The sequence below is a fragment of the Rutidosis leptorrhynchoides genome, chromosome 7, assembly GCF_046630445.1.
Source record: "Rutidosis leptorrhynchoides isolate AG116_Rl617_1_P2 chromosome 7, CSIRO_AGI_Rlap_v1, whole genome shotgun sequence".
In the NCBI taxonomy this organism is placed as follows: domain Eukaryota; kingdom Viridiplantae; phylum Streptophyta; class Magnoliopsida; order Asterales; family Asteraceae; genus Rutidosis; species Rutidosis leptorrhynchoides.
The window spans coordinates 253,804,675-253,821,935 of NC_092339.1; positions in this window are offsets into that span (position 1 = coordinate 253,804,675).

The window sequence follows — 17,261 nt, forward strand, 5'->3', positions numbered from 1 at the left end:
TGAGTTGCTCCCTTCGTAATCATTCCATGTATTTTCTAGGGGTGCAAAATTATCCATAGGAATATAATAATTACATTCCCATGTTGAATGATAATCTCCACAGGTTTCACAAACAACTGTTGTTTCATCATTATTGATCCAAGATTGATCGAACGAATTATAGTCAAAACTTGTTTGAAAGTATTGACTTGAATTTTGAGAGTTTAAAAGAGCTTCCATGGTCATATTTTTGAAGTTATCCATTTTATTATGACCGAAACTTAGCTACGATCTTAAAGTAAAAATGCAAAAAGGATAAAAGTAAAAAGTTACTTTCGTGAAAATAATTCTCACAGAAGGATCGAATAACTAAAAACAATTAAAAACCTTTAAACAAATAGACTTTATTCCAATTTTGCCCACGTTTCGAATAGCCAAAAGATGTAGCAGGTAGCCAGGACCCTTTAAATAGGAAATCCACAACTCGCCACTAACAAATCCAACTATTACTACGAATCAGAAAATCGTCTATTCCATTTAACTGCCAACTTCCCTGGCAGCGGCGCCAAAAAGTTGATGTGCTCGATCGTGTCCTTTTATATTTCTCGGATTTAGATTGAATTTATTACACGAATTGGTTGTGATTATATGGTGTTCTTATGATTTCAGATTGATTTCACACATATAGGCAACTTTGTCCTATCCGTATAGTAATAGTTCGTTGGTAAATGTTCGTTCCACAGGGAGATTGTAGTTTTCAAAGTTTTTAATCGTTAAAAGTTAATATATTTACAAGGGGGATTTAGATTAGGCTTTACACTAAACAGAATTTAAAATATGGTAAAAAGTAATACAGTAAAAAGTAAATAACATTTAACATGCAGTAAAAGTAAAAATAGAAAGTAAAAAAAAATATAAAGTAGTGGTCACTAAAATATGTCCCCTCTGGATTATGGATTGTTTTTAAATCCGGTTACGATGTTTTAATATATATATATATATATATATATATATATATATATATATATATATATATATATATATATATATCCTTATATTTCTTCTGATTTATAAAGATTTAACTAGCTAAAATTAAATCTAACTTTCGTTTCGATCTCGTTCTAGCGAATTAAATTATACCCCGACTATTTAAATTGAGATTTAATCCAGTTTTTACTTTCATTTAAACCAAAATTATAACAGTCTTACCTTTTTATAATTTACACGATTATAAACTATAATATTACCCAAACCACCGGATCACACTTCTAAATTGTTGTCAATAATTTGTTCATATGTCCGTCTAGATCACCGAGGTGTTGAAGCATAATTTATGTAAATTTAATGCACTTTCGTTTATCAATTTTAATAAATTATGTGATAGGGGTGAAAATATTAAATTATATAACAATGGGTCGGTGATTAAACTTAATATTAAAAATAGTCAAAGTTACATCATAATATTATAATATGGTTCAATCTATTTGTCCAGAGGTTCTACATTTTAGTTACTACTATGGATATTTAGTTGGACATTATAACGGCGTAAAAATATAAATTATAAAAAATGGACATAATAACAATAATAATAATAATAAATGATAAAAATAATAAATAATAAATAACGATAATAACGACGATAATAATAAATATTACGATAACAATAATAATAATAATAATAATAATAATAATAATAATAATAATAATAATAATAATAATAATAACAACGATAATAATAATAACGATAATAATGATAAGTAAAAATAATAATAACAAAGTTGGGAAATTGGATACTTACAGCGAGTTGAAATGGTAAAAAGTGGTATTGAAAGCTTAGCGGTACACGGACAGAAATTCGACTTGAAAACCCGTAAAATAAACGTTACGCTACCCAAACTTGCAGAAATTTAACCACTAAATTAACCTACTCCTACTCCTAAACTAATATTAAAAACAAAGATTGAAAATGAGAATTGAAAATATATTGAAGAGTGTCTAAAATACATCGAACAAACTGACTTTTTATAGGATTGTGGCCTGCTACAGTAACCCATACGATCGCATGGGTTTTATGCCTATTTCCCATGCGATCGCATGGCCGCCAGATCCAGCTCACATATTTTTTGTATACTAGCTTGTCGACATATTTAATAAATATATATAATATATATATATAATTTTATATAATTATATATATATTATATTATATTCTTGTGCATAGTTGACTCGTAATTTTGGCTCTGATGTTTCGTACGTTTACGCCCGGTTTATGTCTCGGTTCCGGTTTCTCGAACATCTTTTCGTACAATTTAATATCGCGTACTTTGCGTTCCGCAACTTGCGTTCTTGTCAATCTTTAGACGTTTTTTCTTCGATAAATTAAACCACTTGGAGTGTAACTTGTACGTTTGAGCATTTTGGACGTTTTCGCCTTTTAAATCTTCGTTTTCGTTTTTAAACCTTCAGTTTCGAGCGATCTTCGTCTTTCGTCTTCGCACTTATTTATTTAAACAATTTCAACTAAAAATAAGGAAATTACAATTAAAAACATTACATTTTGGAATGATATTGCGACTAAATATATGTTCGTTTGGAGCAATATCATCCACCATTTCGAATTCGAATTTGGTTTTGATTTTTGTGGACGATTGAAAGATTAGGCTTTCAAGTTTTGGGGACGTTTGAGAATGAGAATGAGGTAATGGATTCACGTGCAGCTCTATTAGGATTTTATATTTTTATTTTGATATAATAATAAATAGCTCTTTTATGATCGGACCAAAATACCCCTCACATGTTTGTCGCGTGCAGCATCTAAACAGAGAAAATCTAACGAATGTTAAATCCAAGGTTATCCATGGAATAAATGAATTGATCAGGGTTAACGAAGGTGAAAATTTATTTTAAGGTCACCTACATCTTTATGTACAAAGTTCGAGTACAAACGAAGAAATTTTGTCATATGAATATAATAATAATAGCAATATTATCGGCCAACATTAAATGCTTAGTGCGAGTTCTAAAGTTGTTCATCTAGTCCCTAGCTACATTTTGATTGTAGTGGTAAGTCTTTACCTTGATTTCCTTGTTTTAATTATTTAAGGGTTAGGGTTTGGGTTAGTGATGAACATAAAACCCAATTGTTAGCGTTTTGGGGATTTTTGGGTAAGTTTGGGTCATGAAGACTCAAAGGTGACTAACCTACGGTTTTGAAATGTTAAATTGTTGCATATGGGTCTTAAATGTTAGTAAATCACTAGCACACTTAGTGTTTAAAGTGAATGGGTGTATTTGGGGTAAGATAGTGACCCAAATGAGAGTGTAACCTTGAAATGGGTCAAATGAGTCTTTGATGACCTAAGTGGGTTAATAGGTGCGAAGATGAGGTAACCTTATATTAAAAGGTATATTAAGACCATAATCGAATTGTTGGTAAGGGTTTGACATAATCCCGACCTAGTGTTAGAATGAGTGGTGCAAATGGGTCACGTTTGCACCATGGGCCAAATGGCACTTGGATGACGAATAAGTTGGTTGACCAACTTGAATGAATGATTGATATATGTGCATAATGTAATAGGTACGTTATTTTGAAGTTGCGAGCTTGGTTTACCAATTCACCGAAGGTGTAAGGTGAGTGAAATAATTATGCATGTATGTATATAGTGTATTTATTTGTGTGCTATGGTATGAACCACGGAGCCGGTAGTACCATAGTATGTGTGAGTGTATTATGATGTGAACCACGGAGCCGGTAGTATCATGGTACGCGTGTTGTAGTGTGAACCATGGAGCCGGTAGCACTATAGCTCGAGTCGTTAAAAGTGTGAACCACGGAGCCGGTAGCACTATAAAATAAAGTTTGAACCACGGAGCCGGTAGCACTATAAAATGAGGTGTGAACCACGGAGCCGGTAACACCAAAGTGTGAACCACGGAGCCGGTAGCACTATAAAGAGTATGACTCAAATGCGTAGTGATGTGAACCCCAGAGCCGGTAGCATCATAGCACTGCGTATGGTGTGAACCACGGAGCCGGTAGCACCATGACGCGAGAATGGTTAACCATATAGTTTGTGTATGTGATATAGTATAGCATAATATATTATTTCAGTGAATATGCTATTGATTATGCTAGCTGCGGTATTTGGAGGTTATTAGCTTATACTCGGAGTCGGTATGCTAATTGTTATTACTAGCAATTTTATGGTGTGCGTAAGTGTATGCAAGTAGGTATATTATATATGTATGTGTATAATTATTGCATTCACTAAGCTTTGCTTACCCTCTCATTGTTTACCTTTTTATAGGCTCCGGCGTGGATAAGGGTAAGGGCGTTCGTTTGGATTAGTGATCCCGCTTTGTTTTGATAGGGGATGGTTTTTGAATGTGTTAGCTTTTGGAAGTTCAGCCAAGATTTGGGTAGTTTAACCCCAAACACCATGCTCTAGTGTCGTTTGGAAATTAAACTAGAAAGGTCGAAATTTGTATTTTGTACAAAATGTGTAATTCGGGTCGATGTGGGCCCGGCGATGTAAAACTTGTTTTGATGATGGAAATCTCTTAGTTTAACTTATTATGACATGTTGTGAAAAGGTTTTCATTTAAAAGTGTCGGGAAGCGGGTTTTTCGCTCATGTAAGTTGGACCCCGGAGACAGCAGACTTTAGTTCATTTAGACGCCGTCCAGATCTTGTGGACGCCGTCCAGGTCTTCTTTGCTGGACTCTGTCCAGATAACTGGACGCCGTCCAGATGTTCTACATCAGAAATTATTTTTTAGTGTGTTTTTGAGATAACGAAGTCGGGTTGCTACAAGTGGTATCAGAGCATGGTCTAAGGGATTTAGGCGACTTGAGATAGGTGCCTAGACTTAGACTCGAATTGTGTATGCGCTTTATGCTGGACTTGTAGGAGACGGGTTGGACCGGGATTGGTTAGTGCCTAGGTTCAGGTGAACTAACTATGCGCTAATTGTTTTGTGTTGTGTTTGCAATCATCAAGCGAGATAGATGTTGTACTAGCAAGTTAATGTGACGTGCTCGCGTAACTATGATTAGCTACCATTGTTATGGGTTCAAATTGTGTCAAACAAGCGATGTACGATGATTGTTGAGCAAGATGGGGCGGTGAGGTGTATACGTATATATTGGTGTCCTGTCCTCTCGTTTCATTGTTTAATCTATATCCGTTTTATAGTATGAAGACGAGAAACGGACCCAAGAACAATGATGGAGGTACGAGTGAGGATGTTGAGTTCACGGCCAAAGTTGAGGCCATCTTTAATGAAATGTCCCGTTCTTATTGATTAAAAACGTTCCATATTAATTGATTTCGTTGCGAGGTTTCGACCTCTATATGAGACGTTTTTCAAAGACTGCATTCATTTTTAAAACAAACCATAACCTTTATTTCATAAATAAAGGTTTAAAAAGCTTTACATAGATTATCAAATAATGATAATCTAAAATATCCTGTTTACACACGACCATTACATAATGGTTTACAATACAAATATGTTACATCGAAATCAGTTTCTTGAATGCAGTTTTTACACAATATCATACAAACATGGACTCCAAATCTTGTCCTTATTTTAGTATGCAACAGCGGAAGCTCTTAGTATTCACCTGAGAATAAACATGCTTTAAACGTCAACAAAAATGTTGATGAGTTATAGGTTTAACCTATATATATCAAATTGTAACAATAGACCACAAGATTTCATATTTCAATACACATCCCATACATAGAGATAAAAATCATTCATATGGTGAACACCTGGTAACCGACATTAACAAGATGCATATATGAATATCCCCATCATTCCGGGATCCTCCTTCGGACATGATATAAATTTCGAAGTACTAAAGCATCCGGTACTTTGGATGGGGCTTGTTGGGCCCGATATATCTATCTTTAGGATTCGCGTCAATTAGGGTGTCTGTTCTCTAATTCTTAGATTACCAGGCTTAATAAAAAGGGGCATATTCGATTTCGATAATTCAACCATAGAATGTAGTTTCACGTACTTGTGTCTATTTTGTAAATCATTTATAAAACCTGCATGTATTCTCATCTCAAAAATATTAGATTTTAAAAGTGGGACTATAACTCACTTTCACAGATTTTTACTTCGTCAGGAAGTAAGACTTGGCTACTGGTTGATTCACGAACCTATAACAATATATACATATATATCAAAGTATGTTCAAAATATATTTACAACACTTTTAATATATTTTGATGTTTTAAGTTTATTAAGTCAGCTGTCCTCGTTAGTAACCTACAACTAGTTATCCGCAATTAGATGTACAGAAATAAATCGATAAATATTATCTTGAATCAATTCACGACCCAGTGTATACGTATCTCAGTATTGATCACAACTCAAACTATATATATTTTGGAATCAACCTCAACCCTGTATAGCTAACTCCAACATTCACATATAGAGTGTCTATGGTTGTTCCGAAATATATATAGATGTGTCGACATGATAGGTCGAAACATTATATACGTGTCTATGGTATCTCAAGATTACATAATATACAATACAAGTTGATTAAGTTATGGTTGGAATAGATTTGTTACCAATTTTCACGTAGCTAAAATGAGAAAAATTATCCAATCTTGTTTTACCCATAACTTCTTCATTTTAAATCCATTTTGAGTGAATCAAATTGCTATGATTTCATATTGAACTCTATTTTATGAATCTAAATAGAAAAAGTATAGGTTTATAGTCAGAAAAGTAAGTTACAAGTCATTTTTTTAAAGGTAGTCATTTCAGTCGAAAGAACGACGTCTAGATGACCATTTTAGAAAACATACTTCCACTTTGAGTTTAACCATAATTTTTGGATATAGTTTCATGTTCATAATAAAAATCATTTTCCCAGAATAACAAATTTTAAATCAAAGTTTATCATAGTTTTTAATTAACTAACCCAAAACAGCCCGCGGTGTTACTACGACGGCGTAAATCCGGTTTTACAGTGTTTTTCGTGTTTCTAGGTTTTAAATCATTAAGTTAGCATATCATATAGATATAGAGCATGTGTTTAGTTGATTTTAAAAGTCAAGTTAGAAGGATTAACTTTTTTTTGCGAACAAGTTTAGAATTAACTAAACTATGTTCTAGTGATTACAAGTTTAAACCTTCGAATAAGATAGCTTTATATGTATGAATCGAATGATGTTATGAACATCATTACTACCTTAAGTTCCTTAGATAAACCTACTGGAAAAGAGAAAAATGGATCTAGCTTCAACGGATCCTTGGATGGCTCGAAGTTCTTGAAGCAGAATCGTGACACGAAAACAAGTTCAAGTAAGATCATCACTTGAAATAAGATTGTTATAGTTATAGAAATTGAACCAAAGTTTGAATATGATTATTACCTTGTATTAGAATGATAACCTACTGTAAGAAACAAAGATTTCTTGAGGTTGGATGATCACCTTACAAGATTGGAAGTGAGCTAGCAAACTTGAAAGTATTCTTGATTTTATGTAACTAGAACTTGTAGAAATTATGAAGAACACTTAGAACTTGAAGATAGAACTTGAGAGAGATCAATTAGATGAAGAAAATTGAAGAATGAAAGTGTTTGTAGGTGTTTTTGGTTGTTGGTGTATGGATTAGATATAAAGGATATGTAATTTTGTTTTCATGTAAATAAGTCATGAATGATTACTCATATTTTTGTAATTTTATGAGATATTTCATGCTAGTTGCCAAATGATGGTTCCCACATGTGTTAGGTGACTCACATGGGCTGCTAAGAGCTGATCATTAGAGTGTATATACCAATAGTACATACATCTAAAAGCTGTGTATTGTACGAGTACGAATACGGGTGCATACGAGTAGAATTGTTGATGAAACTGAACGAGGATGTAATTGTAAGCATTTTTGTTAAGTAGAAGTATTTTGATAAGTGTATTTAAGTCTTTCAAAAGTGTATAAATACATATTAAAACACTACATGTATATACATTTTAACTGAGTCGTTAAGTCATCGTTTAGTCGTTACATGTAAGTGTTGTTTTGAAACCTTTAGGTTAACGATCTTGTTAAATGTTGTTAACCCAATGTTTATAATATCAAATGAGATTTTAAATTATTATATTATCATGATATTATCATGTATGAATATCTCTTAATATGATATATATACATTAAATGTCTTTACAACGATAATCGTTACATATATGTCTCGTTTAAAAATCATTAAGTTAGAAGTCTTGTTTTTACATATGTAGTTCATTGTTAATATACTTAATGATATGTTTACTTATCATAATATCATGTTAACTATATATATATATATCCATATATATGTCATCATATAGTTTTTACAAGTTTTAACGTTCGTGAATCACCGGTCAACTTGGGTGGTCAATTGTTTATATGAAACATATTTCAATTAATCAAGTCTTAACAAGTTTGATTGCTTAACATGTTGGAAACATTTAATCATGTAAATATCAATCTCAATTAATATATATAAACATGGAAAAGTTTGGGTCACTACAGTACCTACCCGTTAAATAAATTTCGTCCCGAAATTTTAAGCAGTTGGAGGTGTTGACGTATCTTCTGGAAATAAATGTGGGTATTTCTTCTTCATCTGATCTTCACGCTCCCAGGTGAACTCGGGTCCTCTACGAGCATTCCATCGAACCTTAACAATCGGTATCTTGTTTTGTTTAAGTCTCTTAACCTCACGATCCATTATTTCGACGGGTTCTTCAATGAATTGAAGTTTTTCATTGATTTGGATTTCGTCCAACAGAATAGTGAGATCTTCTTTAACAAAATATTTCTTCAAATTCGAGACGTGGAAAGTGTTATGTACAGCCGCGAATTGTTGAGGTAACTCAAGTCGGTAAGCTACTGGTCCGACACGATCAATAATCTTGAATGGTCCAATATACCTTGGATTTAGTTTCCCCCGTTTACCAAATCGAACAACGCCTTTCCAAGGTGAAACCTTAAGCATGACCATTTCTCCAATTTCAAACTCTATATCTTTTCTTTTACTGTCCACGTAGCACTTTTGTCGACTCTGGGCGGTTTTATCTTTGTTGAATTTGGATGATTTTCTCGGTAGTTTCTTGTATTATCTCCCGACCCGTAATCTGTCTATCCCCCACTTCACTCCAACAAATCAGAGACCTACACTTTCTACCATAAAGTGCTTCAAACAGCGCCATCTCAATGCTTGAATGGTAGCTGTTGTTGTAGGAAAATTCTGCTAACGGTAGATGTTGATCCCAACTGTTTCCGAAATCAATAACACAAGCTCGTAGCATGTCTTCAAGCGTTTGTATCGTCCTTTAGCTCTGCCCATCAGTTTGTGGATGATAGGCAGTACTCATGTCTAGACGAGTTCCCAATGCTTGCTATAATGTCTGCCAGAATCTTGAAATAAATCTGCCATCCCTATCAGAGATAATAGAGATTGGTATTCCATGTCTGGAGACGACTTCCTTCAAATACAGTCGTGCTAACTTCTCCATCTTGTCATCTTCTCTTATTGGAAGGAAGTGTGCTGACTTGGTGAGACGATCAACTATTACCCAAATAGTATCATAACCACTTGCAGTCCTTGGCAATTTAGTAATGAAATCCATGGTAATGTTTTCCCATTTCCATTCCGGGATTTCAGGTTGTTGTAGTAGACCTGATGGTTTCTGATGTTCAGCTTTGACCTTAGAACACGTCAAACATTCTCCTACATATTTAGTAATATCGGCTTTCATACCTGGCCACCAAAAATGTTTCTTAAGATCCTTGTACATCTTCCCTATTCCAGGATGTATTGAGTATCTGGTTTTATGAGCTTCTCTAAGTACCATTTCTCTCATATCTCCAAATTTTGGTACCCAAATTCTTTCAGCCCTATACCGGGTTCCGTCTTCCCGAATATTAAGATGCTTCTCCGATCCTTTGGGTATTTCATCCTTTAAATTTCTCTCTTTTAAAACTCCTTGTTGCGCCTCCTTTATTTGAGTAGTAAGGTTAGTGTGAATCATTATATTCATAGATTTTACTCGAATGGGTTCTCTGTCCTTTCTACTCAAGGCGTCGGCTACCACATTTGCCTTCCCTGGGTGGTAAAGAATCTCAAAGTTGTAATCATTCAACAATTCAATCCACCTACGCTGCCTCATATTCAGTTGTTTCTGATTAAATATGTGTTGAAGATTTTTGTGGTCGGTATATATAATACTTTTGACCCCATATAAGTAGTGCCTCCAAGTCTGTAATGCAAAAACAACCGTGCCTAATTCTAAATCATGCGTCGTATAATTTTGCTCGTGAATCTTCAATTGTCTAGACGCATAAGCAATCACCTTCGTTCGTTGCATTAATACACAACCGAGACCTTGCTTTGATGCGTCACAATAAATCACAAAATCATCATTCCCTTCAGGAAATGACAATATAGGTGCCGTAGTTAGCTTTTTCTTCAATAACTGAAACGCTTTCTCTTGTTCATCATTCCATTCAAATTTCTTCCCTTTATGCGTTAATGCAGTCAAGGGTTTTGCTATTCTGGAAAAGTCTTGGATGAACCTTCTGTAGTAACCAGCTAGTCCTAAAAACTGGCGTATGTGTTTCGAAGTTTTCGGGGTTTCCCACTTTTCAACAGTTTCTATCTTTGCCGAATCCACCTTAATACCTTCTTTGTTCAGTATGTGACCGAGGAATTGAACTTCTTCCAACCAAAATGCACACTTTGAAAACTTAGCGTACAATTCTTCCTTCCTCAATACTTCTAACACCTTTCTCAAATGTTCACCGTGTTCTTGATCATTCTTTGAGTAAATAAGTATGTCATCAATGAAAACAATGACAAACTTGTCAAGGTATGGTTCACACACTCGGTTCATAAGGTCCATGAACACAGCTGGTGCATTAGTCAATCCAAACAGCATAACCATAAACTCGTAATGACCATAACGCGTCCTAAAAGCAGTTTTTGGAATATCATCATCCTTTACTCGCATTTGATGATATCCAGAACGTAAATCGATCTTCGAATAAACCGACGAGCCTTGTAGTTGATCAAATAAGTCGTCAATTCTCAGCAGTGGATAACGGTTTTTGATGGTAAGTTTGTTCAACTCTCTGTAGTCAATACACAACCTAAATGTACCATCCTTCTTCTTGACAAACAAAACAGGAGCTCCCCATGGTGATGTGCTTGGTCGAATGAAACCACGCTCTAAAAGTTCTTGTAATTGACTTTGCAGTTCTTTCATCTCGCTGGGTGTGAGTCTATAAGGAGCACAAGCTATTGGTGCAGCTCCTGGTACAAGATCTATTTGAAATTCAACAGATCGATGTGGAGGTAGTCCCGGTAATTCTTTCGAAAATACATTGGGAAATTCTTTTGCGACGGGAACATCATTGATGCTCTTTTCTTCAGTTTGTACTTTCTCGACGTGTGCTAGAACAGCATAGCAACCTTTTCTTATTAGTTTTTGTGCCTTCAAATTACTAATAAGATGTAGCTTCATGTTGCCCTTTTCTCCGTACACCATTAAGGGTTCTCCTTCTTCTCGTACAATGCGAATTGCATTTTTATAACATACGATCTCTGCTTTCACCTTCTTCAGCCAGTCCATGCCAACTATTACATCAAAACTCCCTAACTCTACTGGTATCAAATCAATCTTAAATATTTCGCTACCCAGTTTAATTTCTAGATTCCGGCATATATTATCTGCTGAAATTAATTTACCGTTTGCTAATTCCAGTAAAAATTTACTATCCAACGGCGTCAATGGACAACTTAATTTAGCACAAAAATCTCTACTCATATAGCTTCTATCCGCACCCGAATTAAATAAAACGTAAGTAGATTTATTGTCAATAAGAAACGTACCCGTAACAAGCTCCGGGTCTTCCTGTGCCTCTGCCGCATTAATATTGAAAACTCTTCCGCGGCCTTGTCCATTCGTGTTCTCCTGGTTCGGGCAATTTCTAACAATGTGGCCCAGTTTTCCACATTTATAACAAACTACATTGGCATAACTTGCTCCAACACTACTTGCTCCACCATTACTTGTTCCGACACCATTTGTTCCTTTCGTTCTATTAACCCTTGGTCCATAGACCTCACACTTCGCCGCGCTATGACCATTTCTTTTACACTTGTTGCAAAATTTGGTGCAGAACCCCGAGTGATACTTTTCACACCTTTGACATAGTTGCTTCTGATTGTTGTTGTTGTTGCGGTTATTATTGTTGTTGGGATGATTGTTGTAGTTGCTGTTGTTGTTGTTGGGCCGTTTGTTGTAGTTGCGATTGATGTCGCGATTGTTGGGATAATTGTTGCGATTATTGTTGTAATTGCTGTTGTTGTTGTATTGGTGATTCTTATCACTGTTTTCCTCCCACTTTCTTTTGACTTGCTTCACATTGGCCTCTTCAGCCGTATGTTCTTTAATTCTTTCCTCAATCTGGTTCACTAGTTTGTGAGCCATTCTACATGCCTGTTGTATGGAGTCGGGCTCGTGTGAACTTATATCTTCTTGGATTCTTTCCGATAATCCTTTCACAAACGCGTCGATCTTCCCTTCCTCATCTTCGAATGCTCCCGGACACAATAGGCACAATTCTGTGAATCGTCTTTCGTACGTGGTAATATCAAATCCTTGGGTTCGTAACCCTCTAAGTTCTGTCTTGAGCTTATTGACCTCGGTTCTGGGACGATACTTCTCGTTCATCAAGTGCTTGAATGCTGACTACGGTAGTGCGTAAGCATCATCTTGTCCCACTTGCTCTAGATAGGTATTCCACCATGTTAACGCAGAACCTGTGAAGGTATGCGTAGCGTACTTCACTTTGTCCTCTTCAGTACACTTACTTATGGAAAACACCGATTCGACCTTCTCGGTCCACCGTTTCAATCCGATTGGTCCTTCGGTTCCATCAAATTCCAAAGGTTTGCAGGCAGTGAATTCTTTGTAGGTGCATCCTACACGATTTCCTGTACTGCTAGATCCAAGGTTATTGTTGGTATTTAGCGCAGCCTGTACTGCGGCTATGTTTGAAGCTAGAAAAGTACGGAATTCCTCTTCATTCATATTCACGGTGTGTCGAGTAGTCGGTGCCATTTCCTTCAAAATAGTCAAATGGAACAAGTTAATCATACAGAATATTAAGAGTAGTTAATAGTATTTCGTAGCATAATATGAACTCATTTATAAAAGCTTTTTCTTCATATTAGCGTTTTATAAGTTTAAATTCGGGTAGTACCTACCCGTTAAGTTCATACTTAGTAGCTAATATACAATTCAACTACTACAATTCTATACGAAAAACTGATTGTAATAATATTTTGCGTTCAAACTTTTATACAATAGTTTACAAACTTACAATACCGCTTATTTTACATAAAGCATGAAATATAGCACACAATAACTTTGATACAAGATAGTTGTGAAGATAATTCTAGCTAGTACACAAGTCGTTCAGCAAAGGCAATAAAGATACGTAATTCATACGTCCAGAAACAAGTCATGCATTCTGGTTTTACTAGGACTACTTCCCATCCTTGGTCTTGTGGAACATAACCATTATGGCCGTTGATAAGACAGCGTGTTGTAATGTCGTCAAAGGGACGAGGGTTACGTAATGACCAACAGTCTCGTAATAACCTAAAAACCTCATTTCTTACCCCAATTACCGACTCCGTCACTTGTGGGAACGTTTTGTTTAATAGTTGTAGCCCGATGTTCTTGTTCTCACTTTGGTGAGAAGTGAACATTACTAATCCGTAAGTATAACATGCTTCTTTATGTTGCATGTTAGCCGCTTTTTCTAAATCACGAAGTCCAATATTCGGATATATTGAGTCAAAATAATTTCTTAACCCATTGCGTAAAATAGCATTTGGGTTCCCCGCAATATATGCGTCAAAGTAAACACATCGTAACTTATGGATTTCCCAATGTGATATCCCCCATCTTTCGAATGAAAGCCTTTTATAAACCAAGGCATTCTTGGAACGTTCTTCGAATGTCTTACAAACTGATCTCGCCTTAAATAGTTGTGCCGAAGAATTCTGACCGACTCTAGACAAGATTTCATCAATCATGTCTCCGGGTAGGTCTCTTAAAATATTGGGTTGTCTATCCATTTTGTGTTTTTATACTGTAAAATAGACAAGAGTTAGATTCATAAAAAAATACTTATTAATACATGCAATTTTTACATATATCATAAAGCATAAGCACACTATATTACATATATTACACCACACGAATACAACTATCTTATTCCGACTCGCTCGTTTCTTCTTCTTCGGTTTTGGTTCATTTTGCCAAGTTTCTAGGGATATATGATGTTCCCCTAATACGAGCCGTTGTTTTCCACATTGGTTTAGAAAAACCTGGTGGTTTAGAGGTTCCCGGGTCATTGTTACAACTTAAGGACTTCGGGGGTTGACGATACATATAAAGTTCATCGGGGTTGGAATTAGATTTCTCTATTTTTATGCCCTTTCCCTTATTATTTTCTTTTGCCTTTTTAAATTCAGTTGGGGTAATTTCTATAACATCATCGGAATTCTCGTCGGAATCCGATTCATCGGAGAATTGGTAATCCTCCCAATATTTTGCTTCCTTGGCAGAAACACCATTGACCATAATTAACCTTGGTCGGTTGGTTGAGGGTTTTCTTTTACTTAACCGTTTTATTATTTCCCCCACCGGTTCTATTTCTTCATCCGGTTCTGATTCTTCTTCGGGTTCCGATTCTTCTTCCGGTTCCGACTCTTCTTCCGGTTCCTCTTCGGGAACTTGTGAATCAGTCCATGAATCATTCCAATTTACATTTGACTCTTCATTATTATTAGGTGAGTCAATGGGACTTGTTCTAGAGGTAGACATCTATCACATAATATCAAACGCGTTAAGAGATTAATATATCACATTGTATTCACATGTTAAAAATATATAGTTTCCAACAAAATTTGTTAAGCAATCATTTTTCAAGTAAACACGGTCGAAGTCCAGACTCACTAATGCATCCTAACAAACTCGATAAGACACACTAATGCAAAATTCTGGTTCTCTAATACCAACGCTCGGATACCAACTGAAATGTCCCGTTCTTATTGATTAAAAACGTTCCATATTAATTGATTTCATTGCGAGGTTTTGACCTCTATATGAGACGTTTTTCAAAGACTGCATTCATTTTTAAAACAAACCATAACCTTTATTTCATAAATAAAGGTTTAAAAAGCTTTACGTAGATTATCAAATAATGATAATCTAAAATATCCTGTTTACACACGACCATTACATAATGGTTTACAATACAAATATGTTACATCGAAATCAGTTTCTTGAATGCAGTTTTTACACAATATCATACAAACATGGACTCCAAATCTTGTCCTTATTTTAGTATGCAACAGCGGAAGCTCTTAGTATTCACCTGAGAATAAACATGCTTTAAACGTCAACAAAAATGTTGGTGAGTTATAGGTTTAGACTATATATATCAAATTGTAACAATAGACCACAAGATTTCATATTTCAATACACATCCCATACATAGAGATAAAAATCATTCATATGGTGAACACCTGGTAACCGACATTAACAAGATGCATATATGAATATCCCCATCATTCCGGAATCCTCCTTCGGACATGATATAAATTTCGAAGTACTAAAGCATCCGGTACTTTGGATGGGGCTTGTTGGGCCCGATAGATCTATCTTTAGGATTCGCGTCAATTAGGGTGTCTGTTCCCTAATTCTTAGATTACCAGACTTAATAAAAAGGAGCATATTCGATTTCGATAATTCAACCATAGAATGTAGTTTCACGTACTTGTGTCTATTTTGTAAATCATTTATAAAACCTGCATGTATTCTCATCCCAAAAATATTAGATTTTAAAAGTGGGACTATAACTCACTTTCACAGATTTTTACTTCGTCGGGAAGTAAGACTTGGCCACTGGTTGATTCACGAACCTATAACAATATCTACATATATATCAAAGTATGTTCAAAATATATTTACAACACTTTTAATATATTTTGATGTTTTAAGTTTATTAAGTCAGCTGTCCTCGTTAGTAACCTACAACTAGTTGTCCACAGTTAGATGTACAGAAATAAATCAATAAATATTATCTTGAATCAATCCATGACCCAGTGTATACGTATATCAGTATTGATCACAACTCAAACTATATATATTTTAGAATCAACCTCAACCCTGTATAGCTAACTCCAACATTCACATATAGAGTGTCTATGGTTGTTCCGAAATATATATAGATGTGTCGACATGATAGGTCGAAACATTGTATACGTGTCTATGGTATCTCAATATTACATAATATACAATACAAGTTGATTAAGTTATGGTTGGAATAGATTTGTTACCAATTTTCACGTAGCTAAAATGAGAAAAATTATCCAATCTTGTTTTACCCATAACTTCTTCATTTTAAATCCGTTTTGAGTGAATCAAATTGCTATGGTTTCATATTGAACTCTATTTTATGAATCTAAACAGAAAATGTATAGGTTTATAGTCAGAAAAGTAAGTTACAAGTCGTTTTTGTAAAGGTAGTCATTTCAATCGAAAGAACGACGTCTAGATGACCATTTTAGAAAACATACTTCCACTTTGAGTTTAACCATAATTTTTGGATATAGTTTCATGTTCATAATAAAAATCATTTTCCCAGAATAACAACTTTTAAATCAAAGTTTATCATAGTTTTTAATTATCTAACCCAAAACAGCCCGCGGTGTTACTACGACGGCGTAAATCCGGTTTTACAGTGTTTTTCGTGTTTCCAGGTTTTAAATCATTAAGTTAGCATATAATATAGATATAGAACATGTGTTTAGTTGATTTTAAAAGTCAAGTTAGAAGGATTAACTTTTGTTTGCGAACAAGTTTAGAATTAACTAAACTATGTTCTAGTGATTACAAGTTTAAACCTTCGAATAAGATAGCTTTATATGTATGAATCGAATGATGTTATGAACATCATTACTATCTTAAGTTCCTTGGATAAACCTAATGGAAAAGAGAAAAATGGATCTAGCTTCAACGGATCCTTGGATGGCTCGAAGTTCTTGAAGCAGAATCATGACACGAAAACAAGTTCAAGTAAGATCATCACTTGAAATAAGATTGTTATAGTTATAGAAATTGAACCAAAGTTTGAATATGATTATTACCTTGTATTAGAATGATAACCTACTGTAAGAAACAAAGATTTCTT